The 26510-nt window shown below is 39.3% G+C and overlaps 1 protein-coding gene and 1 long non-coding RNA gene across 6 annotated transcripts in view; one reads left to right on the top strand and one right to left on the bottom strand.

Annotated features, from left to right (window-relative positions):
* HIPK3 (homeodomain interacting protein kinase 3) overlaps window positions 1-20304 on the bottom strand; it is a 96737-nt gene extending 76433 nt beyond the window's left edge. For 2 of the 4 annotated variants that reach the window (XM_019948151.3, XM_019948155.3), the window contains exon 1: window positions 19352-20304. The gene's annotated coding sequence lies outside the window, so the exon portion shown is untranslated. Of the gene's footprint in view, window positions 1-8949; window positions 9010-18508; window positions 18633-19351 lie in introns of those variants that run through there. The other 2 variants (XM_019948153.3, XM_019948152.3) reach the window with 2 other exon arrangements.
* On the top strand, window positions 18853-22226 carry LOC109552235 (uncharacterized). Of its 2 annotated transcripts, XR_012333500.1 has the most exons (4): window positions 18853-19321; window positions 20304-20515; window positions 21437-21468; window positions 21828-22226. It is a non-coding gene; the product is annotated as an uncharacterized lncRNA (long non-coding RNA). The 2 variants fall into 2 exon arrangements; XR_002179024.3 differs by lacking the exon at window positions 20304-20515 and having other exon boundaries at window positions 18976-19146.
* The last annotated feature ends 4284 nt before the right edge of the window (window positions 22227-26510 follow it).

The raw sequence follows: 26510 nt of genomic DNA, 5'->3' as shown, positions 1-26510 counted from the left end.
CTGATTATCTCCCACCACACAAACTCCCAATATTCCTTGCTAAATTCTAGTTCCTCTCCTTCTAGTAAAATAGATTCAAAATTAACATTTCTCTTATGTAACACACAAAAATATTTTTAAAGATGCTTAAGAGCAAAAGAACCCAAAATTCTAAATCTGAATACAGTAGCTCTCAATCCTTTTCCTGAAACATTTCAGGTATGATGAACTTTGAAGAAGTGAAGCACTTTAGGGGAGGTAGTATTAAAGGGCAAAACTTTTTCAGTAAAAGTACTTTGGGGAAGGTGGTCTTCACAAAAGCATTTTTATTAACACATGCAAATGAAGTAATTTAGTCATTCTAAGAAAGGAGGTTTGCACATCATTAGAATGACTTTCAAAACTGCAGAAAATCTTGGGCTTCCCTGGTGGCGCAGTGGTTAAGAATCTGCCTGCCAATGTAGGGACACGGGTTCGAGCCCTGGTCTGGGAAGATCCCACATGCCGCGGAACCACTAAGCCCGTGTGCCACAACTACTGAGCCTGAGCTCTAGAGCCTGCGAGCCACAACTACTGAGCCCGTGTGCCACAACTACTGAAACCTGTGTGCCTAGAGCCTGTGCTCCACAACAAGAAGCCATGACAATGAGAAGCCCGCACACCACAAGGAGTAGCCCCCGCTCACTGCAACTACAGAAAGCCCACGCACAGCAACAAAGACCCAACACAGCCAAAAATTAATTAATTAATTTTAAAAAACTGCAGAAAATCTTTTGCAAAACAGCAGGGTCAACCTACTTCATCTAGGTAGTGGGCCAAAGAGAAATGATGCCGTTCTTACACTACTTCTGCATTCCTCACAAAGTCTAGCACAGAGTTAAATGAATAAAGAAAGCCTCAAGCTATTATAGTCTCAAATCTTTTCACTTATTTTTTATAGGATATTGAAAACACCAGTTTTATCACAACTCTAATTTCTGTACAAATGACTATGTCTTGGATTCATAAGGTCTGACAAGCAAAGAGATCAAAGGAGATAGAAGGAAATCTTCAAGGTAACAATACTGTCCATAATCTAGTTTCATGTAAATAATAGATTGTTCCAGCTTGGTTTATCCATAGACTTAAAGATTTTGCTTTCATGAATATACTTAGAAAAAGCTTCATTTTTTCCATTTTTAAAATATTTTCAGGCACATGAATATTTTCAAAGGATATTAAGACATTACAATAAAGTTTCATTCAGAATCATTTTTTTGATACTTGTAACTGGACACAATGCAAACAATATCAGAATTTCATGTCTGTTTCAACTGAAAATTTGTCATCATTTTATTGAGGGATAAAAGGACATTTTTCTTAAGAGTTTTAAAACTGAAAGGCATCAAATATAGAGAAGAATGTTAAACACAAATATCACACTTTTACTTAGAGTGACTGAACAAAGCTATAAATTGCACAAGTATTTGTTACTGTGATGCCCCTTTAACCATTTTATCTTGGATTAATTCATAAATATAACTTTAAATTAACGTTAGTTTGTTGTATATATTTCCCAAAAAAATCAGCTCCTGAAATAATTATGGTGATAGCACAAATGAAAACCTTTAACCAAAAGCTGTATTATTTGGGCTGAAGTTTAAATTCCTACTAACTGACCTAATTTTCAACGTATTATTCAAATGACAAATGAGTTAATAATCTATGAAAGTTACATCAAATTCACTTTTTTAATGTCTCATAGCTACATCCACTGTGATTATCAAACAATGTTTTCATATATTTTAATTCTACCTTTACCATACTTATCCCTGACAACAGATGGTTGGCCTCGTTCTCAGGTTGCAAGTTTGAAGTTTAAAGATTCAATTACTTGAGGGAAAAGAAAAGTCTAGATACCTTCATTAGTACCCAAACTTTAATTTATGATAATAAAATACATATGAACCTACCAATGTTTTTTCTGACAACATCAAAGAAACATCATATTTTGTGGAAGAAATGGAAGAATTGTTAATTAAATCCAATGGAAAACTCTTTCATAAATTTTCACTTGTACATTCAAATTCTGGGATACTATTTTTTAAATAATCAAGTTAGTTTATCCAAAATATAGTCACTCCTTATTTGTTCTTTAACATGTACAGCCTACAAAGGTAAAGCCATTTATAACTCCTTTACATCTTGCATGGACTGAACAGATAACTATCTGCTTCACTTTGGTATGTTTACCCACTTCACCCTACCCCATCCAAACAGAGAGTTCTTCACTAATTAAAAAAAAATACACACACAAGACACAAAACTTGTCTCCAGTTAGTGATTTCCCAAATTTTTATCCTATAATGACCACCTGTGAATTTATCATGAGAAGTTTATAATGTTATATTTGTCCCTCATTACATTTAAACAATTTCACACCCACAGGCTCTAATTATTCCCCAACTGAGGTGCTAGAATTTCCTTCTAGAAGATAAATATAAAAGGGGGGAGGGGAGGAATCTTTCCCTTTCAGTTTAAAATTTATGTTACATTTTTAACAAACCACAAACCTCTGATAGAAAGGAAGAAAGGTTTTCTTTAAACAAGATACAAAAAGCACAAACTATAAGAGGAAGAGATTGGAAAATGTGACTTGACTAAAACTTAAAACTATTATTTATCAAATGATACAGTAAAGATAAGCCACAGATACGGAGAAGACACTGGCAACACACATAACTGACAAGATCTAAAGAAGTCATAGTGTGTTTAGCAAAACACAGTAAAAAATGGGTAGAAGGTATGAGCTGGCAATTCACAGGTAAGGAAATAGAAGCCAAAAGGCTTTTTAAAAAAAATTTTCAACCTCATTAGTAATAAGAAAAATACTAATTAAAACTACAGGAAGATGCCATTTTAAACCCATCAGGCTGACAAAAGGTAGGACAACACCCAATGCTGAAGAGGAACAGGGCAGCAGAGACTCTTATAGACTAGGTAGGGTAAGAAGTACAACCACTTTAGAAAGCAAGGCTGAAAATGGATGTGGTCTATAATCTAGCAAGTCTTCTCCCAGGTACATACCCTACCTGGAGAAGCTCTCACACGTAAGTACAACAAAACAGGTAAAATAATGTTCACTGCAGCACAATGATAAAATTTTGAAATAACCTAATTGTCAGAAAAGGGATGGATATAGTAGCGTGGCTTTTTCATACAACATACACAATGACTGTGGCTTATAGCACAGTCACCATACAGTTATGTACCACAAAAAAAGAAAAAATACCAATTATAAAAGTAAGACACTGATTAAGATGTATCATAATTTCAAAGATGTTAAACATGGGAAAAATTGTGCATGTTAGAATAAAAGACATGCAGCAAAATGAATTAACTGAAATTATATATATATCAACATGGATAAATCTCAAAACAACAATGTAGAACAAGAAACAAGTTGCAAAACAGTGTGTATCATTTATTTTAAAGTCAGCAGCAGACAAAACGATATTGCAGTTTTAGGTATAGTTAAGTATGTGGTAAAAGTATAAAATCATGCATAGAAATGATAAACATGCCAGGAAGAAAAGGAAAAGGAGGGACTTCAACTGCAGGAACTATTTTGCACCCACGGTGGCAGCTGCATAGGAGTTGGTTCTACTACTACTCTCTGTACTTTCATAGCCTATATTTACATTAATTTTTAAATAAAGAAGGAGAAAAAATCTACCAGAGAATAGAATAACCTCTTTAATTAGTTGTATTTTTAAAAGTTAGAAAAATATAACCATTTTAGATATATTTTATTAGCGTATTCAATCAGCCATACACTATTTCATCCCATTTTTCTTTCAATTTTTAAATTTTTCTTTCAATTCAAATCAAGTAAAGACATTTAGGAGCAGGAAGATTTAGCAATGAAGTATGTTTTTCATCAATGAGCTCCTTCTAGCAAGAGGCAAACACATGTATACACATAACTACATCACTAATGAGGGCAGTAACATAAGGATGTGTGAAGCACACAGGCGGCAAAGTAAAGGGGATGATTAACATATGCCCTGAAGGAGCACTGAAGTATTCAGTAAGAAGTTAATCTGTGCTAAATTTTGAAGGATGATGAGAAGAAGCCTGCTATTTAGGAGGGATAGTCCAATAGCACAAACCAATAGCACATAAAAGAGCAGAGACTAATGAAAAATATGACATTAGCTTTATTTGGCTAGAAGAGGGGCCCACAAATTATGGTTAGTCAACGCCAACCCAGACTATTTTTGTATGGCCCACGAGCTAAGAATGGTTTTTATATTTTTAAAGGTTTAAAAAAAAGCATGCAACAGGGATCATATGCCACTTGCAAAGCCTAAAATATTTCCCATCTACCCATTTAAGAAAATATGCCAAGCTCTGCTCTAGAACGTAACTTGCAGCCAGTGGAGAGGGCAGCTGGAGTAAAAAGATGATCCTTGAGAAGAAGAAAGACAACCTTAAAAAGAAAGATCATGAAGAACTTTGTCTTCCATAGTAAGGAGCTATGAGGTGCCTCTGAAGGGTTTTAAATAGAAAAATCAATATAATCATATTTGTATTTTAGAAAGATTACTCAGGCAAATTTGTGACAGATAAACTGGAAAGAAACAATAATGGAGGACTTCCCTGGTGGTCCAGTGGTCAAGACTCTGCGCTTCCACTGCAGGGGACAGGAGTTCAATCCCTGGTTGGGGAACTAAGATCTCAAATGTCGCTCAGCATGGCCAAAAAAAAATGGAAACAACAGTTGAAAGACTAGGGTGATAATCCAGATAATAGTTGATCAGAGCCCAAGCAAAAGCAGTAGTAATAGAATAAGAGTACTGATTACCAATAGTTAGCTATAGGTAGCTAGGAGACAGAACCACAGAACTTGGTGACGAGTGAAGGAAGGAAGGAATTAATAAAAACATGTTTCTGGCTTGAAAACCTGATAGCCAAATGTTAACAAAAAAAAAAAATTTTTCTAAGGAGAAATGAGAGAGGAAAAATTAACTCAATTTTAGACATGCTGAGTTTGAGGTACCTTGTGACTTAGCCCAAGTTCCCTTAAATGTAGACTCTTATAAAAAGGCCTGCATTCAGGTAGTTTACTTGGGAAGTTATCCTAGAGGGCATGAGTAAGGGACATGGAGAATAAGTCAGGAAAGAGGGAAAAGCAATTAATAAACATAAAGGAATGATGGAATTAAAAATTAACTTTTTGGCAACAATCATAATAATTGATTCAAACAAGAATTATCAATGGATGCAAAAACTAGCAGGTGAGAAAAAGAATGAATATATGTATATGTATAACCGAATCACTCTGCTGTACACCTGAAACTAACACAACACTGTAAATCAACTATACTCCAGTAAAATTTAAGGAAAAAAAACAAACAAAACCTAGTGGGTGAAAGTTTCAAGAATAACAGGATATTATTGTTGGGAGACAATTCACCATGGATCTCTCATGTTTCTCCATGTCTTGCAAGCAGGGACACTGAATGCCTTTGTTCTGCAGTCTCCTTTCAAGGATATTTGTATATTGAACAGCCTTGAAGGTAGAGATAGCGTCTTTCTCCTGAGCAAAGGGCAGGTTGTGTCATGTCCAGGATAACAAAAGATAATGACTCCTTCTTGGGCGCATGTCAGGCAGGCTCACTGCCCCTTATAAAAGTTTCCTAAACCTGGGGTTCCCCGCCTGGAGCGCAACTCCTCTTGTGCAGGAGTCACCGGGCCCTGTTTACAGCACCCTGTGGGAACTGAACTGGGGAAACAGGAAATACTGACACACTGACTACCACTATCGCTGAGTACGAAAGTCCTTTAGCTCTGACCTCAGAGTCTATCTTCTGCCAGCAGCCATGGCTAATTTGTTAGCTTGCAAGACCCTTCATGGCCATACATTTCAAAGTACATTCCCACAAGATACATACGAATCAAAAGGAAGAAACTGGCATATGCCACCTTAACCAAGTGATCAATGTTAAAATCACTTGTAACGGGATATATCAACATCATATGCCTCCTGGTATGATGTACTGAGAGGAATACACGTCACTGTGATACGTCCAAGAACAAGAAAACAAACATCCAAATTGAGAGCCATTCACAGAATAACTGGCAGTATTCTTCAAAATGTCAATATCAGGAAACAACACAAAGACTGAGAAACTTTTCAGATTACAGAAAACATAGACATAAAACAAAACAGTCTTTGCTTTTAGGAAAAAAATCAGGTGTATACGGAAGTCAAGTCTGCAACTTACAAAAAGTTGAAGGAAAAAAATACAGATGTAGAGAGAAAAGGTAAATGCAAATGGTGTAAAATGTTAACATTTGAAGAATCTAGGTGAAAAATATATAGAGGAATTCTTTGTACTATTCTTGTAAATTTTCTGTAGGTTAGAATTTTTGTCAAGTCACAAATTAAACAGAAAAAAAAGTATATGAGTGACAGGCATAAAATAATGTTTTTCTTGCACAAGGCTGCTCTTCAAGGGTTACTCATTTGGGAATGAACTGCTGAATATCTTAGGCATGGCCCAGATCACCTAAAATCCAGAATTCTCAGGCACAGAGCAAGTCCGTGGGATCACGTGCCAGCACTAATTTTTTAAAAAAAGGTTTTCATAAACAGTGAGAGGAAATCTTTTCATTTAAAAGTATTACTTTGGGACTTCCCTGGTGGCGCAGTGGTTAAGAATCCGCCTGCCAGTGCAGGGGACACGGGTTCGAGCCTTGTCCGGTAAGATCCCACACACCACGGAGCAACTAAGCCAGTGAGCCACAACTACTGAGCCTGAGCTCTAGAGCCCGCGAGCCACAACTACTGAAGCTCGCGTACCTAAAGCCTGTGCTCCACAACAAGAGAAGCCACTGCAATGAGAAGTCTGCACACAGCAACGAAGAGTAGTCCCCGCTCGCCGCAACTAGAGAAAGCCCGCTCGCAGCAACGAAGACTCAACGCAGCCAAAAATTAAAAAAAAAAAAAAAAAGTATTACTTAATTCATATTGGTTTTTGGAGCTTTGGGTCATTATGCAATTCCTTCAATCAACAGAGACTAAAATTAGTATTTCACTATGTGGGCCAATAAATTCAACTAAAAAGGTCTTCTCATTCTTGAAAGACAGAGAACCTTAGTACTAGTCTATACAAGGCTCTACAATAGGAATTAGAAAATGGAACTATATGACTAGCAATATTCAGGCAATAAAAAGCAGTATCTAGTTACACTTCCATTTTTCACTTACTTTGTTTAAAGTGCATATTTATAAAAGACAAAACAGCATGTCTTCTTAGAAATAAAAGACAGGGTGCACTAGAAAATAAGTTTTTAGTGTGAATAGTAAGTTTAACTCTTCATTGGACATTTTAATACCTATATCATTAAGCAGGTCATTTTACCAGTATTATATCCAGGAAATTACTGACACTAAAACATCTCATGTAAGAAACCTTTTCATATAAATGAACCACCACAAATTGTAAAGCTTCAAAAAATAAACCTGCTGTCTCAGGTACTCACAAAACATTTATTTGAAAACACTAAAGTCTTGGGTATTTTCCAGCAGTATTGTGAGCAAAGCATCTAGGGAATGTGTTGACTATAACACAAATCAGCATGTTAAATAACAAGCTTCATCTGACTTAGCAAAACATTCTAACTTTTGGAACAGAAAGTGATCTGTTGGACATTTCAAAGCTGCTAGAATTCACCCTGTTAATACAAGTTTTTACTTTAGAAAGGCTAGAAAAGAGTTAATTAAAAACAGTACTTAAGAACTACGCTTACTAAAGCATATAATTCTCTAGATTTTTTTTAAAGCTATATAAAAATCAAAACTCAGAAATGGAAATATCGACTGAAAAGTTGAATAAAAATGAAAAGTTCACCTGAAGCACTCTTTATTGAAGTAAACTTTAAGATTAATAATTCACATCTGGTTTATAAAACACGTACAAAAGTAAACTTTATTTAAATTTGTCACACAATATCAATACCAATACCTATCAATGGATTGCTAGAAAAATTAAACAGCTTTACATCTTTAGGTTATGAACAACTCCCTTACTAGAAAGCCAAATGAATTATTTTCTACTTTGTAGGAAATCTGTCCCAAAAGAACCACCACAAAACTTTTATTTCTTATAAAAATCCTTTAAAGCCTGAATTATTAAAGACTAAGAAGGCAAAGATCAAATGATCCTTACCAGAAGAATATCTCCTAACCTAAAACACCTCTGAAACAATTCAGAGGAAGCTGAATCGTAGATTAATAATTTGATCAAATGTCCACTGTTGATAAAGCAATATAAAGGAAAAGATTACGCTGACAAATAAGATTTTTGTAAGAGATAATAGTTCAAAGTTCTAAATGAACATTTACAGAATTAAAGGTCAAGTTCTATAAAACTTTTCTAAATTATGGGCTATGCTAAATAAACAACTTTTACATTCTCCTTTTGTACAGCATTCTACATTCAGTACTACTGAAGGAGTACTATCACTCCAGAGTAATGTATGCTACAAGAATTAGAAGTCTAAAAACCAGTGTGAAGTGGTAACAGTAGCTGCCCCACAGGCACACACTAACAACAGTTTTACATTTCTAAGAGCTGAAAAGACAAAAAGTTACAGCTGTATAAGCTTGATTTTAGTACTTTTAGTTTTAAAAAATCTTTATGAAAGACATTTTAGGGCTTGAAAAAATAAACTGGAACAAAAAATTCAACTACTTGTTCTTCCCAAATTATGTTAAGACCCTACATGGTCATGATGTGACCTACACTGCTAAATCCAAAGCTGTTTTTTTCTTCCCTTCAATTATGTTTTCTCTATTCATATTTGGTTGCCAGATATGCCGCTTTATATAAATGCCCTTTTTCAGGAACTCAGTGAAGTACCTTCAAAAACCTTTCTAAATGCAGAAACCTTCGAGTTTCAAAATTTAAATGTCATATATACCTTATGAACTGAGGATGATCTTTCACAATGGCATCAGGAAATCCTGTGCTTCAGGAAACTCTATGGTATCAAGTGAGAAACAACAGAAGGAACAGAAATGAGACTATGTTAAGAAAAATAAAGATCTCATTCTTATTCTCATGACAAAAATTTGAGGAAGAGGACAGGGCAGAGATTCACAAAAGGTATCCTTAAGAAAGCCAGAAAAAACTAGAACAATGTAATTCATAGAGCCTTAAAGAGTAAAGAAAACCATCGGCTTCTCAACAGTACTCCCAAAGATGGGACTTCCCTGTTGGCGCAGTGGTTAAGAATCCGCATGCTAAAGCAGGGGACACAGGTTCGAGCGCTGGTCCGGGAGGATCCCAAATGCTGTGGAGCAAATGCGCCACAACTATTGAGCCTGCTCTCCACAACAAAAGAAGCCACCGCAATGAGAAGCCCGCGCACCACAAAGAAGAGTAGCCCCCCCACCCCACCCCCCGCTCGATGCAACTAGAGAAAGCCCTTGCATAGCAACAAAGACCCGATGCATCCAAAAATAAATAAATAAACAAATATTTTTAAAATACACTTTAAAAAAACAAAGTACTCTCAAAGAAAGGACCCTGAATTCTTAGAAATTATCAGAACTGCTTCTGTTTGGCTCTGACTACCTCTAATCATTAACTTCTTAAAGTGACACATTGTTGGGTTGGATATAATAAGCTGTGAACTAAAACTGCAGATTTATATGCATTTAGCAAGGGTCACATAAATATTTCTTCTACAACAAGCTCCACAGAAACACACTGAAAACAAATTTTTATACAGGTGTAAAAAGCCACACTGTCATATAGGATACTATACAATTTTATGTATCAGAATTATAATGATAAAAACTTATTCAGATTTATCTGGCTAAAGAGGTTTTTTAATGCCATAAACATATAAAAAGATAAAAAGATGATTAAGAAAGTTTAATTCAAAAAAAAAAAGAAAGTTTAATTCACAGAAACAGACTCACAGATATAACAGACTTGTGGTTGCCAAGGGGGAAGGGGGATGGATTGGGGAGTTGGTATCAGCAGATGCAAACTATTGTATATAGAATCAATAAACAACAAGGTCCTATTATATAGCACAGGGAACTATATTCAGTATCCTATAATAAACCATAATGGAAAGGAATATGAAAAACACTATATATATATGTATAGTGGAATCACTTTGCTGTACAGTAGAAATAAACCCATTGTAAATCAACTATATTTCAATAAAATAATTTTTTTAAAAAAGAAAGCTTAGTTCAGATTGAAGTTGCCTAAGTAATATCTAACACATTTTAAGTTCAAAATTAAGGCTAGCTATTGATCCCATGGCATAAAATAAACAAAAACATGCTAAATCACTTGAAAATGGCCAAAAAGTAGTTAGTTTACTGATGAGAAATTCATTCTCAGATAATAACTAAAAATTTCTTATTGGCCAAAACTGACCTCATGCCATTTTTCAGGCAACCGCATAAGAGGCTAGATAAAATCTCAGCTATAAAAGTAATGATTACATATTAATTATACATGATGAATATGCCAAAATGGTTATTTTATAACAATGTTACCACTTAAAATATTATTTATTCATAGAAACCTTGCAAATTCAAACAGTAAAAATTATCACTAAGCCATTATCATTACCTGAAATCAGACTTCACTAGAGTGGCATGGACAGAGAGCTACACTGCCAAGAGCTAAGAAGTGAATAGAAATTCAAGTAGAGGCTAGAGTACACATTACGAAGTGTGGAAGAAACAGAGTAGGGAAGATAGGTCCACAGACCTGGGGAGGCACAATTAAAAGATGGCTGCTTAAGGATGCCAGATACCTGACCATTTCAAAAGGCTGAAGAAAAAGGGCCAAGAAAAAGGGGGAAATGGAAGTTATCAGACAGGTTCAAGATGCTGAAAAACACAATTCAGAATGAAACCCATAAGAGAGAATAGGGAGTAATCTTGGAGGGAAGGAGATGTTTCTTTTCTTGAGTGTAGTGAAAACACAAAGTGTGTAGCGGTAGAAGTTATGCTCAGAGGTAGAGGGCTGGAAATTTGGAGTAATTCATGCCTGTTAACCTCTACATAAGAAACAGACTCATCTGTTAGAATTAAGGAGTGAGGGGAAGAGGAGAGTTCTGAGAAGTTAAATGTGTCTATGACACATTCACAACTGCTTGGTGAGGTACCTGTCAAGCTACTCAATAAAGACGCTATCCTTTGATTAAAGGATATGAGTATAGAATGCCTGTATTTGATTACTTTTATAATAATTATATTTGATTCCCCAATGTCAACTAGGCACTTTAGGAGATATTAAAAAAACCCTTTAAGACATGGTCTCTGACCTCAAGGAACAGTTCAGATACTATTTTATACTTTTTAGTGTAACCCTTCCCCAAAAGGTAAGGTATTAGGTTACCTTTTAATAGGTTATAAATTGAGGTATTTCATTTTCTTCCAGTCAGATTAATATGAAACAATTTCAAGCTAGATATACCTTCAGATATGAGATACTTTAAAGAGATTTTACAAGTTACAAAGTAGGCACTAGAAATACTTTCAGCAAAGCCACACTAGGCTTAGGGCAACTCACAAAGCAAGCATTCCAACTATTTTCTACGCAAAAGCTACTGGCAGCAACTATACTCTAATTAAAAAAAAAAAAAAAAAAGCTATTGGCAAACCAATTATGCTATAGTCCCTAACAACCTAAGTAGGTTTCCAAGCAGAATTCAATTTTCGGGAATTCCCTGGCATGGCACTTTCACTGCTGGGGACTCAGTTCAATCCCTGGTTGGGGAACTAAGATCCCGCAAGCCGCGGGGTGTGCAGCCAAAAACAAAACAAAACAAACAAACAAACAAACAAAAAAGAATTCAATTTTAAATACACAAATATAAAATATCAAAATGTTTCCAAATTGTCAAAGCTCGTAAAGAATACATCATACAAGACTTCCCTGGTGGCACAGCGGTTAAGAATCCGCCTGCCAATGCAGGGGATATGGGTTCAAGCCCTGCTCCAGGAAGATCCCACATGCCACAGAGCAACTAAGCCCACGAGCCACAACTACTGAGCCTGAGCTCTAGACCCCAGGAGCCACAACTACTGAGCCTGAGTGCCACAACTACTGAAGTCCACGTGCCTAGAGCCGGTTCTCCGCAACAAGAGAAGCCACCACAATGAGAAGCCCGCGCACCGCAACAATTTTAAGAAAAAGAATATATCATATACAACTATAATTGGAGCAACACAATACAATACTTGCCCTTTGCATGACTGTTTTTAAGGAGCCCAAGTTAAACAGACTTTTGATTTACACAAATTAACTACACAAATAATATCCCTTCTGAATAGTGGTTTCAAAATAAGTTAAAGCTAGCAATTTCAATAGTTTTTAAAGTACAGTAAAATGGAATTCTATCTATATGCTGTTTTCACCTATTTTCTTTCCACAGGTGGCATAAGAGAGGTTTGGAGATCTCTGTACTCCAAACTGAGCAGGTAATAATATAGTTAGAAAAGGCAAACCTTAACAACTTTCTCAGGCAATGCAAGAATTAAGCATGTCCAGAAGGAAAAACCCTGAGAGAACAAGAGAACTAGATTAACCATATGTGAGAAATGACCAACTCCTTCATTTAAATTAACATACAGCACGTCTCTATAAGGCAATTATACTACTAAACTGGTAAAAATAACTGGTAAAAATAAAATTTACTTCCTCAAAGCAGGGATCATCATGTCTTACTCTCTTCATTCACAGCACAGTACACCTTGCACTTAATGGGCACTCAAACTAGATAAAATAGTTTTCAAACACTTATTTTATCATTGTTTTACCTGCCATAATAAAATTAATTTATTTGCGGTCAGAGTCTGTGATCCAGCTACAAAAAAATATTTAAAGCATACTAACCAGATTAAAAAGCTAATACTTTTGGGCTTCCAGTGTTTGAGGCACAGTGTTTGAGAGTCCGCCTGCTGATGCAGGGGGCGCGGGTTCGTGCCCCGGTCCGGGAAGATCCCACATGCCGCGGAGCGGCTGGGCCCGTGAGCCATGGCCGCTGAGCCTGCGCGTCCGGAGCCTGTGCATCCGGAGCCTGTGCTCCGCAACGGGAGAGGCCACAACAGTGAGAGGCCCGCATACCGCAAAAAAAAAAAAAAAAAGCTAATACTTTTGAACACAATACTATTCTTATCTAACTTAAAATACAAAACTACAACTAATATACTATAGAGATACTTGTACTGTCTCCGATGAAACTGATTACAAGTTGGCTCAAAACGTGTTTGTTTTCTTTTGTTTTGAGAATGTAGTGAAGCGTAGCATCATAGCAATAGGCTATCTAGCATATAACCAGTAGTTTTCATTGTGAGTTTAAGTCACTGTACCCTATTTAATCTCAATAGAAGTTGTAATAAATTACAGATTTAAAGCCCTCAGAAGTATTAAATTATACTCTAAAAAAATGTCTGTAGAAAGTCAGGTTCAATTTTCAATATGTTATCAGTCCATCTGACTTATTAACTATTTAAGACTGTAGCATTATTTATCTAAAGTAGTATAGTTTACCAAACCTACAAGACTCTTACTGTATTATTAAACAGATAACACACAGTCAAAATAGACACAAATGAAATTTTTACGCCTTTAAGATAATTGCTTTATAGGGGAGAAAACATTTTCTAAGCAAGTTATTTTCTGCAAAGTTTACTATTCTGTTTTTAAAAAACTGCAACAGATTTTGTTTAATTTATGAATAATATACAACAAAGTAGGAAGAAGTTGAATTTAAAACTAATATTAATGTTTTTGGTAAATCAAATACTTTTTAATTTCTAAAAGGGAATAACTGGCTAGTCAAATGCAGCCAAGTTTTATATTTTCTATCAAATTCTAAAGACAATTTTCAAAGCCATATATAATCAAATATAGTTTATAATAGGGCTTCCCACAGTGGTTGAGAGTCCGCCTGCAGATGCAGGGGACACGGGTTCGTGCCCCGGTCCAGGAAGATCCCACATGCCGCGGAGCAGCTGGGCCCGTGAGCCATGGCCGCTGAGCCTGCGCATCCACAGCCTGTGCTCCGCAGTGGGAGAGGCCACAACAGTGAGAGGCCCACGTACCGCAAACAAACAAACAAAAATATATATATATATAGTTTATAATAAAGGACTACAAAATTTTAAAGGTGGGGAGACAGTGACTCTTATTTTGTTGATTTATTTCAATATCAATCAAGCCTAAACAATTTTTTTCCAATTAGAAAAGGTGCTCCAGCATTAATAATTATATAAAGTAAAGAATTTATCTGACCACCTCTGGCAATCCTTTATTTTCAATGTGACCAAGAGTTATACTAAATAATCAGTCTTTCACAATTTAGATCCTTACCTAAAGGAAAAAGCAGAGCTCAAAGGAGCAAAGTATTATACTTCTCTTTATGCTTCTCTAAATCTCCACTTCTTTTAGGTGTAACCTTTTTGGTTAAGGAGACAAAAAAAAGACAAAGCGGCAAAGAAAATGTAACATGAAAAAGTATCTGGAAATCTAATCTTCAAAAGAAGAGATGGCGCTTCCTTGGTGACACAGTGGTTAAGAATCTGCCTGCCAATGCAGGGGACACGGGTTCGAGCCCTGGTCTGGGAAGATCCCACATGCTGCAGAGCAACTAAGCCCGTGTGCCACAACTACGGAGCCTGCGCTCTAGAACCCACAAGCCACAACTACTGAGCCCACGTGCCACAACTACTAAAGCCCTTGCGCCCAGAGCCCATGCTCCACACAAGAGAAGCCACCGCAATGAGAAGCCCACACAGTGCAACGAAGATTAGCCCCCGCTAATAGCTACCACAATATTTCACTGACCTTATAACTAAGAGAACCCTGGTTTCTAGCAACTTGAACATTTAAATCAAAATAGATTTCTAAGTCTCCCAAATCCAATTAAGTCACCCCCACTACAGCCCAGCTTCTTCTACCTCATCTGTCCCCCTACCTTCCCTCCCATTCAGTCTCCCTTAGCAGTGAAAAATTCTCAGAAAATTAGAGAAATTATTTGGGTCAAAAAAAATACATTTAAGGTAAAAAATATTATTCTTGGTTTGTTTCATTTCAAAGACTTATCTGTTAGAATAAGACAGCTTTCTAAAGTATTGACTTGGCATTAACTACTAAATATAAAACACAAAGTAAATCAGTTTAATGACTTAGCTGTCCCCAAACTACAAATGCCACCCTAAATATATAGTATTTCCAATACTCATCCAGTTCTTTTAATTTCCACACAAGTAGTAAGAGCAGAGGCTCTAACACTCTAGCATACAGTGGTATGCTTCAGAATCTAGGCAATACGTTGCCTTTGTGTAGTGACACATGGCCCAAGTATCAACTGAGGAGAACAGCATGATCTGCTAAATCAGTCAAGGTCTAATTCAACAAACATTTAGGTAAAATGTATAACAAACATCCTCTAAATATCTGTTCTAGCTTGGTCCTAACTGATTAAGTCCAAAACAACAGCTGTGACAAAGCTACAGAAGCAGCACACTAACATTAAGTTGTTCTTCCCCAAACCACTCTTTTTTTAAAACAATTTTATTGATTGATTGATTGATTGGCTGTGTTAGGTCTTCGTTGCGGTGTGTGGGCTTCTCATTGTGGTGGCTTCCCTTGTTGCGGAGCACGGGCTCTAGAGCACGCAGGCTTCAGTAGATGCCGCGCGTGGGCTCAGTAGTTGTGGCTCGTGAGCTCTAGAGCGCAGGCTCAGTAGTTGTGGCTTATGGGCTTAGTTGCTCCGCAGCATGTGGGATCTTCCCGGACTAGGGCTCGAACCCGTGTCTCCTGCATTGGCAGGCGGATTCTTAACCACTGCACCACCAGGGAAGCCCCCAAATCACTCTTAATTATACCAATCCAACCAAAAGAAGTGCACTGTGTTTCCTCAAGTCGGTCACATAAGTGCTTTGGCTATCCTAAAATCCTCCACTGATTCAAAACTTCTACTCCAAATCTATATCCCTATATTCAACTTATGTTAAATGCTTAAAGGTACTAGACAAAATGTATTTTAAGCAGTTGAATCCAGAACCAGTAAGGACAGTAAGGACATTTCAAACCAGTAAGGACATTTCAAATAATTTATTTAGACTTACATATGTATCATACAGAAAGGGTTTCCCTTTCAGCAAGTGGGGGTGGGGGGTGGGAGGGAACACCCTTTCAAAAGTAATAAAATACACTGACAGGTTCCTCGATTTTAACAAAGTTCTAGGAATTCGTCATCAAAAGTAACTTCCAATTTAAACATACCACACTGGGAGTTTCAACTTCAGATATTAGGAAATTAGGACAGCTGCAAAACCAGAAATTATACATGAAGATTTCTTTTGGCAGCAACAATATAATCATGTAGCAAGTTACTTTATGTCCTTTAATAGTTTAGAGGCAAGAATAATTCTGGAGGAATATTTTTAAATGTGGAAAATTTCACAGTTCCTTGGAATACCTTTAAATCTAAATACTGCCATGACATTTTCAACTCCAAATTCAAACATATGTAAAGTTACAATGGAAACTATTTTTAAAACCTCTGAATTAACCACCAATAATGCAATTCTAATGTACCATATCATCACCCTCAGTGGTGAACTGCTACAATCAGAAAAGCATATTAAGAAAGTTAACTTCAAAAGTTACCAGAATAAGTCATTCTAATATTCAAATGGAAAATAACATGCAAACAAGTATTCCATTCAATGGATGTGAAACAGGCTTGGGAAACAGCATTTTAGCACTCTGAAATTTACACTTTCCTCTTCCACCCTTACATATAGATGCTCTCAATGCTGATGTATCAAATATTTAAAACGAAGCTCAATCAAAAAGTTCACTTGACAGCTGTTGCTATTTTAAGTTGCAAGAAAAAAAGGGGAGGGCGGGGCTTTCAATAACCTGCATTCAACAAATACTTATGTGCCCTGCCATACTAGCTACAGCAATCTACCTCTGTAATTTGCACCATTTTATGATACCCCATGACAGAAGATCCAAAAAAATAAAATAGTATGATCTGAAACTTCTTTTCAAGCATGTTTACAAGAATTACCTCATAAAAACCATCCACTTTTATGTGACTCTAAAACTCCATGCCCAGAAGCCAATGACTGGTTTATAAGCAATATAATGACAAATTCAATGGAAAAGATATTATGACAATAGACTGAGGCTGGCTCACCATGTTATGATCTGCTTGCCTAATATGCATGTTTAGCTACTGTAGTCAGCAATGTCCAAATATAAATCTGAAATATTTAATGGCTGGTTCTGTTCTAGATTTCAAGCTCATTTTATCTTTCTAAAACATAGTTTTAATCTAAGGCTCTCCACAAAAAAATTTTAAAAACAGTCCCTAAAGTATAAAAAATTAAGGGACAAATTATTCAATTTTCCCATAAATGCAAGAAAAAAACTGCACAGTGAAATGTCCAAAGTATCAAATATATCAGCCCACCTTTACCTTAACACAAATTAAAAACAAGTTTCAAAAATAAAAGAAAAATAAACCTCAATCAGGTTGAGCATTATATTTCATAAATAATAGTTCCCTGTACTTTAGGAATGCACCCATAAATATACCAAGAAATACCTTGTTGATTTAAAAGTAAGGAACTTTATTTGGTTGGTTCCATTTCTATTACTCTTAAGTGGCATATAAAGACATAAGGTAACTAACAAAACTATAAAAACTATCTTTCATAAAAAGGTCAGTCTTATTTTGTTTACTTAAATACTAAGTTTAATCATGACCTATCAAAATCTTATCATGGCTCACTGTATAAAATTAGCACCGCACTTGCAAGCATAAGCAGAATCTAGACTTATCAAACATATGGTGAGGCATGCCTAGCTTCTGAAAAATCAAATGAGAATGCAGGATTAAAATGTCTTTGGTTGGGTTACAAACAAAACACGATCCTGTTTAAAAGTTTGCATCAAAAATTTGATCAAGAGAACCTCTCAAAATTTTAAAGCGCCCAGCAATTAAATCTTAGAAATAAACTGAAATGGTTTAAATATAACTCCTTCCACTTCAGAAGCTACACCTAACAAGCAAATACCTAAAATAGAAAAAAAAAAAAATTCACCCCCATCTCCAAACTACTAGAAGGTATGCATAACACAGGCACAGGCTGGTTTACCAGCTAACTTTTCTGGCCCTAGACCAGAGAGACATCAAAGCTGACAACAGAACCAACCATGAGCTTTCCCTGTAAACGGGACGATAATCTGAAAAACTTCACTGTTGCTAAAAGAAGCTCCTTTAATGAGAAGCAGCGAACGGCAGGTGAAAAAATAAATTCTAACAGGGCAGCAAGAGGTTGTGAAAACACGGTTCAAGGACTGAACGTGTTATGACTGCTCTGTAACAGGTCCAAGGTAATTTACGCACACACCCTTCAAGCGCAATTCCTCAAGCAGAGATAAGATTGGGAAACAACAGGCTTCGGCCAAGAGCCACATACCATTTTAAAACAGCCGTCTCCCTCCCGACAGGAAAACAGACATTCTCGCTCATCCGAAGTCTTTCCGCGAGTTCTCCCAGCGCCGCGAAGGGGAGAGGGCGGCCGCCACCCTAACGAGAGACGCCGGCAGCAGACCCGCCGCGCGGCCGCCACGCCTTCCTCCGGCCGCGGCGGGGGACGCGGAGCGGCGGATCACATTTCTCCTCCCCAACAATCACACGCACTCACGTCCCCAGAGTTGACACCCTCCAAACCCGCCGCTCGGCGACGCTGGGGACTGGGCCACAAAGCCAGGGACGCAGCCATCGGCCGCGGCGCTCAAATTGCGTGCGTGCGTGTGTTTGTGTTTGTTCCCCTTTAATGAAAGACAAGAGGTCTCCGTAGTGACGGGCCAGGCTGCGGTGAGGGAAGAGGCCCCATGTGGGACTAAACAAAACTTCGGTTGCTGGGAAGAGCCGTTGCGCAACCCTGGCAGGAGGCGGCGGGGGCCGCCCGGCCTGGCCCAGCCCAAGCGCGGCTTCCCCGAGGCTGCGCCACAGCGCGCAGGAACCACGCGCGGCCCCCGCGTCCGGGGGCCTCGGGCCCGGGGCGCCCCGGCCTCAAGGGAGACGCCTGGCCCCGCCACCCCGTCGGGTCCGGTACGGAAACGCGGGGCATGAGCGCAGGGGATGCGGATGGGGGTGCAGGACGCGCAACGGGTGCGGACCGCTCCAGGGGACGTCGGGCCCGCGAGGGTCCAGGGGAGGGGCCCGCTGGTCCCCCCGAACGCAGGCGCGGCCGGTGGGGCCGGTGGGGCCGGTCCCCCGCCCCGGGGTGGGTACGCCCCTCGCCCTATTCACTTACCTTCCTAGAGGCCTGCGCTCTCCCCTCTTCGGGCGGCCGCAGCCCTGAGCATGTCCGGGGTGGGTGCGGGGCCGTGTCGGGAACAGGGAGCCAGGCGCTTCAGCAGGCGGCACCACCCAACCCGGGCTCAGCCCCTCTCCGCGGCCGCTGCCATCTTGTCCTGGCGGCTGAGAGGAAACGGCGAAACACCCTCCCCCGACCGCTGCTGCTGCTGCTCTGGCTGCTGAGCGCCGGACCTGTGTCCCTCATCTTCCTTCCCGGGGATTTGGGGTGGGGACGGCTTGGCTAGGGCGAAGGGGTGGTGAGAGGTCGGGCGGCCGGCCTCCCACTGCTGGGGCCTACGGGCGGCGCGCGGTGCGGGGCCCGCGGCGGTTGGGGCCCATTCCTGACGCCCCCGCCGAGAGAGGAGAAGGAAGACAACAGGGACCGGCGACGGCGGCGGCGGGGCCCGCGGCTCGGTCTCCTCAGGTCGCCGCGCTGCCGGCAGTCGTCACGGAGGCGGCTGCCGCCGGCCGCCCCACTCTCGGGCCCCTCCTCCGCGCCCGCCGGCCTCGGTCGCCGCCTCCGCAGCGCCACCGCTCGCCCGGCCGCTCTGCGCGCCGAGCCCGGGCGGCCCCGCTTGGCTCGGCCCGCGGCGCCTCAGTGAAGCCCCTCCCCGGGGCCCGCCCGCCCGCGGCCGCGCCCTTGTGTTGATAGCTTCGAGCCCGCCTTGCGGCCGGCGGGAGTCTGACCCGGAGCTCCCTCACGCCAGCGCCCCCTTTACTGTTCCGAACCTCAGTCTTCGGCCCACTCCGCCAAAAATATATATTGTAAAAAGATCCTAACACCAAAGAAAGGCTGAAAATGGGGAAGCGGATTTTACAGGCCTTTCGAGATCCCGTAATCATAGTTTCCACTGCCACTCCTTTGGGATCTGTTTCTTGGCTTTTTTTTTCTTCTTTCTTTTTTTAAGGTCTAATAATAAGGGGAAATGCTGAAAGTGAACAATCCCAGTCTAAAATAGGTCCTTCCCGCTCCCCCATCCCAAAGTGTCAAGGGAATTGTAAAATCAGGTTAAAGAACGAGGAAAAGGCCCGCGTGGAAATTTTCCAAGAGCATCTCTATGGTCCAAACCCCCGTAAATATGAAGTTCACCCACCTCTGCGTTGATAATTCTCCATCAAGGTACTCAGTTCCACTCCCAGAGACTAGTTACCTCCCTCATGGAGACTAGGAAATCAACAGAATGGCCCATCTCAACGGAATCACAGAACCATAGAATTTTAGAGATGAAAGAACCTTAGAGATCCTTGGTCCAAACTCTTTAAGTAGGGCAGGGGTTCAAAGAAGTTTAGGTTACCTACCCAAGGTTATACAGCCAAGCCCTGGTCCGCACTCCCTCCCTCCTTCTCTTCCCTATCAAACAACTGACCTAAGTATCATTCAGAGTTAATCTTTTTAAATATTAGTTGCTTTTTGTCCTGAATTAGTGTTTAACCTTTTGGGAACACCTTTCTCTGAGGAGTGGAAGTGCCCTCTCTTTGTTCCCTTCATAATCTTCACTAGGAGGATTGAATCTACCCCACAAGTATTTATCCCCAGACATTTTCTATTGCGGTAACTGAGGCAGGGCCTAAAGCGAGTGGCAAATTGCTGCATATTTAATTCCACACTTTGACTCCCTGCTGCTTTTCAAACTGGGAGAAGAGTATTCTGAAGAATACCTTTAAAAGAGAAAAGGATAGTATGCCCTGAGGCAGTAGGAAATAACATTTTCGAATAACAGTTTTCTTCAAGTTAGGGAGGATAACCAGTTGCAAAGGTTTCCAAAATAGAAAAACAAAACACTGACTGTCTCTCAGAGAGCAGCATATTAGCCATTCCTTTTTACTTAGTATTTAGTTACTTTTGATTTTTTTAAAAAAGTAATAGTTAAAAGAACCAAAAAAGGATAAAAACATGACTCAAAGGAGAAAGTTACAATAATAGAAAAATCTATCAGTGAAACAAGGAAGATATTCCACTAGAACTTCAAACTTTCAGAATTTTTGCAAAACATTTCTCTGGGTCACCCCTAATGGAAGGCTTCTATTCTCCTTATTACAGCATTGCTACATCTATGAAGGAAGCTGAAAAGGGTAAGGATTTTTTTTTTTCCTTTCTAGCCCTGTCATTGATACACAGTAAGTTCCAGGAAGGGACCCTGTCATCTTTTTTTTTAAGATTGTATTGTGAATGCCTAATACACTAGCTGATTTATAATAAGTCCTTAGTAAATATAGCTGAATAAGTAAATGAACACTATTAGTTCAGGTCTTCCTCCATTTTATACCTATTGTCTCCTAACTTAATCTCTTTACCTCCAATCTCTCCCTCTCCAATCCATTCAGAATACCAACCTCCAGATAACTCTTCAAAGCCCCTGATTTAGCCAGTTTATGAAATTTGTTTTAAAAAATTGAAAATTTCTCAGTGTTAAGTTTTTTTTTAAATGCAGATTACTGCTTCCCTGGTGGCGCAGTGGTTAAGAATCCGCCTGTCAATGCAGCGGACACAGGTTCGAGCCCTGGTCTAGGAAGATCCCACATGCCGAGGAGCAATTAAGCCTGTGCACCACAACTACAGAGCCTGTGCTCTAGAGCCTGCGAGCCACAACTACTAAGCCCGTGTGCCACAACTACGGAAGCCTGCGCACCTAGAGCCTGTGTTCCACGACGACACTGCAACTAGAGAAAGCTCATGTACAGCAACAAAGACCCAAAGCAGCCAAAATAAAATTTTTTAAAAAACAACAACAATGTTGTGATGATAGTTTAAAAAAATAATAAAATAAAATGCAGATTACTAAATTGTACCTGAAAAAAAGTTTATGAATAAAAAGATGATAGCCAAAAAATTTCATAATCTTTTCATTCAGAAATATTGCTTAAATACTATGTGCTGTGCTATGATCTGAGAATACAGTGGTGAAAAGTGAGACACGCTGTGAGCTTATATTCTCTCTAGAAAGTTGGCTATCATACAAATAATTAGTAATAATAACAGGCATTATAAAAGAGAAGTACAGGGTGGAAAGAGGGGACAGAACAGGAGAATCTAATAAAATGGGGATGCGGGGGGAGACGGGGGCAGGGGGAGCCATGGGAAGACTGGTTTATTTCTCATCCTGCAGGACTCACTCAACGCTCACTTCCTCAGGGAAGAATCTCCTGACTTCTCTGACTAAGCCAAATTTCCATATATCTTTCCTCTGTAGCATTTTTCTCAGTTGCCATTTTATGTTTATCTTCTGGTTGTTTGATTAATGTCTACCTCTTCCACCAATATGAAAAGTAGAGAGCACATCTTTTTTGTATTCCATTGTATCCTCAGCACTGAGGCAGTGGTGCGTAGTAAATGATCAACAGGACCAGTTACATACATACAGGTACAGGGCCCAGTACAAAGTGAAAAAGTGGGTCCCCTTGTTCAAAATTATTAAGGATTTCAAGTTGGTGACAGAGGAGTGAAACCAATCATGGGGACTTTCTAAGCACAGGACTCTGTGCAAGTACACAGGTTGAATTAAAGTTGAGATCTAAAGGATATAGGAATTAGCCCAAAGAAAGAGAGAACACTTGAGGGCAGAAGATAAGATTTATGCAAAAGTCATGTAGAAAAAAAATGTGATAAAGAGTACAAATTTGAGAAACTGATAGTTTTTAGTCAGAGTGAGAGGATAAATCAGAAGCAGATGAGGGTAGAGGGAGAAGCAAGGTCCAGATTGGGATCTAGGACTTCATTCTACTGGCAAAGGAAGCTATTGAAGGATTTAAGGAGAGACACAGCATGGTCAAAGAAGCTATAGGCTTTGGTGTCAAAACCATCTCTTTTACTGCTTTCCACTTTTCTGTATTTTTCAAATTTTCCTTTCAATCTCAGAGTAAAAGCTAAAAAAAACGTACAACGGACCTAAAATGGTCTATAAGGCCCACAAGGAGCTCACCTCCCACTTTCTGTCTCCTCACTCCACCCACAATTCCTCAAAGACGCCAGTCACTCTCCCTTCTCAGGTACCTGGATCATTCAGGTACCTCAGGTGCCTGAAACATTCCCTAAGTATCCACGCACCTCCTTTCCAGGTCCTTAGTCAAATTTCCCTTCTCCATGCAGCCTTCCTCAGCAATAACCACCTATCTATACACATAAACTCCCCATTTTTTATCCTTATCTTTATCCTTAAGTTTTAGCACGATCTCAGATACTATTTTATAGGTTTTCTTTCTCTTCTACCTACTCCTCACCCTGATCCAGACAGTAAGCTTACAAAAGTAACTTAATATAATATTTGTAAAATGAACAAATGAATTTTCTCTGTAAACAGTTTGAAACACTCCATAAACTCAGAATGCAAACAGTCACAGTTGTTTGAGATCACCCAAATGTGAAATCTAAGACCTCTCTCCCTCCCCCTCCCTCTCTCTCTCTCTCTCTCTCTCTCTCAGGTCTTTCCTAACCCCCACACCCCAAAATTAGTCCAAAGAAGGACAGTACTCCTCCGACTTACCTTGTGTTCATCACTGCCCTTGTTCCTCATTTAGCACCTATAGGTTCCAATATGCAGAAATGGCCCTCCCCAGCCTTAGGGGATGAGGCTGATACTTCTCCAAAAGAACCTTGGAATTTTGTCACAGAGGCTGAGTCAACAACCCACATTCCTCTTGTTCCTCAGATAAACTGGGGATTTGTTGCTGTAGTTGCTGTCTCCCTCCAGACCCTAGGTGTCCTTTCCTGCCTTGGTGGGGAGTGCGGAGAGGAGGACTTAGTCAACGAGAAAGAGCTCCCAACTACAAATCTCTGAGGGGAGAGGTTCAGCAGGGAGCCTCTGTCTCCTCCCTCCTCAGAGCTCCTGGCCACTTTATGCAAATAATCAACTTTCTCCCTAGATATCAGCTTTGTGTACCTGGGCCTCAGGGATGGGCAGGTGGGATCAGAAGAAACGTTCCTTCTGGATTGTCTCACTGGTGCCTACATTTGCATGACAGAAAGGCCCACTCAAGTAACTCTTTGTAACCTGTAGATGTTTCCTTTCTTAAAAAAAAAAAAAGGTTCCCACTAAATACAGATAAAAATAACCTCATCTTAATCTGGAAATTCACAAATCTCATCTTAATTTGGGACTTCGGTACTATAGTCAGCACAAAAATCTCAAATAGCAAAATTCAACCTTGATTTGTGAATTTCCAAGGTATAGTAACCATCGTTTTGTGCATATAACCCTACACAATAATATGTACATATTAATGATCTGCTATTTGTAGGTAGTCATAGGGTAAATGTTTCATGTGCTTCACCTCTTAGAGCGCTTAAGAAAATTTATGAAGATAATACATTTTCAGCTTTTCCAGTTTCATCATCTTCTTAAGATGGAGTCTAGCAATCACTCTCTTTGTTACAGTTTTTCTGTTAAATCTTTAATTTCTTCCTCCAGGATGGTGAAGACACTAACGCACCCACTCACCTGACACCCAAATGATGTCTCCTTTGTTGAAGAATCCTTAAAATCCTTGGCACATTATTTCTATAGATAGGTTCATTTGTGTCATATTTTAGCTTCCACATATAAGTGATATCATATGGTATTTGTCTTTCTCTTTCTGACTGACTTCACTTAGTATGATAATCTCTAGTTGCATTCTCCTTCAAGTTTGATTGAATCCATTGCATCAGCTTCTGGAGAAGAAAGGCCTGCCAGCACCCACACTGTTCACATTTTCCATTCTCTCCAGAGCTTCTGGAGTTTAATTCTCAGAAGTTAAATGTACTAATGATACAATTTAATGGAGTAGCATAGTTTTTATATTGGGAAAAAAATGTTTAAACTAACGAAATGCAAAACAGACAAATAAAATAAACCATCCATCTTGTTCTCATCTTGACATTTCCCTGCTCATAAACCTTCAGACTGCTTCACCTATTAAAAATGTGTGTATTTCTTAATTTGGCTGTTGAGGGACATTGCAGTTGGATTTGTCATCAGTGTTCCCCTACCATCATTGATCATCAGTGTTGCCCTCCCATCATTGAAATCCCAACCACCCTTCAAAGTCAAAGTTAAATGTTCACTCCTCCAAAAAGCTTTGATTGAACATACTATTCGTAAGTGATATAAGTTCACCTCACAAATATTTTTAAGTCCTACCATTTGCCAGATGCTGTTTTGAATGCTTTTAATTACTCAAGGATAACTATTACTATCCTCATTTTATAGACGAGGGAATTGAATCACAGAGAGATGAAGAATCTTGTCCAAGTTTGCACAGTAAATAATGGAGCTGGATTTGTAATTAAGCTGTCTGGCCTTAAGCATCTAGCCCAAATCACAGATTTCTTACTAAATGCGTTCTTTTTTTCCCTTTATTTTATTTATTTATTTATTTTTGGCTGCTTTGGGTCTTTGTTGCTGCGCGCAGGCTTTCTCTAGTTGCGGCGAGCAGGGTCTACTCTTCAATGCGGTGCGTGAGCGTCTCTTGCAGTGGCTTCTCTTGTTGTGGAGCACGGGCTCTAGGCGCACAGACTTCAGTAGTTGTGGCGCACGGGCTTAGTTGCTCTGCAGCATGTGGGATCTCCCTGGAACAAGGATCAAACCCATGTCCCCTGCATTGGCAGGTGGATTCTTAACCACTGCACCACCAGGGAAGTCCCTCTTTTGTTCTTTTTTATGGCTGAGTAATATTCCATTGTGTGTGTGTGTGTGTGTGTGTGTGTGTGTGTGTGTGTGTGTGTGTGTATACCACATCTTCTTTATCCATTCCTCTGTTGATGGACGTTTACGCTGCTTCTATGTCCTGGCTGTTGTTAATAGTGCTGCAATGAACGCTGGGGTCCTGTATCTTTTTGAATTATGGTTTTCTCTGGGTATATGTCAAGGAGTGGGATTGCTGCTTCGCTTCTTCTTTCTTTGACCAAAATATCCATTCCTCCAAGTAAATTCAAGTTTAATCTTAAGGAAAGCATGCTATTTAAACCATCCTTTAAATTTTTATGTTTCAAAATAGTCAAACCAGCCAATAGCGCAAATAAAGCCTTTGTTGGAATTAGAAAAGGCACTTCTCATGATGTTTTGCGTCCGTCAGAAAATTGTCTTACTATATCAATTTTGTTGAGGCAGCACACTTTTCTGCCATATGTCTGAAAGGCA

Source organism: Tursiops truncatus, chromosome 8 (genome assembly GCF_011762595.2).
Source record: "Tursiops truncatus isolate mTurTru1 chromosome 8, mTurTru1.mat.Y, whole genome shotgun sequence".
Taxonomy (NCBI): domain Eukaryota; kingdom Metazoa; phylum Chordata; class Mammalia; order Artiodactyla; family Delphinidae; genus Tursiops; species Tursiops truncatus.
This window is presented reverse-complemented; position numbering and strand designations above follow the sequence as displayed.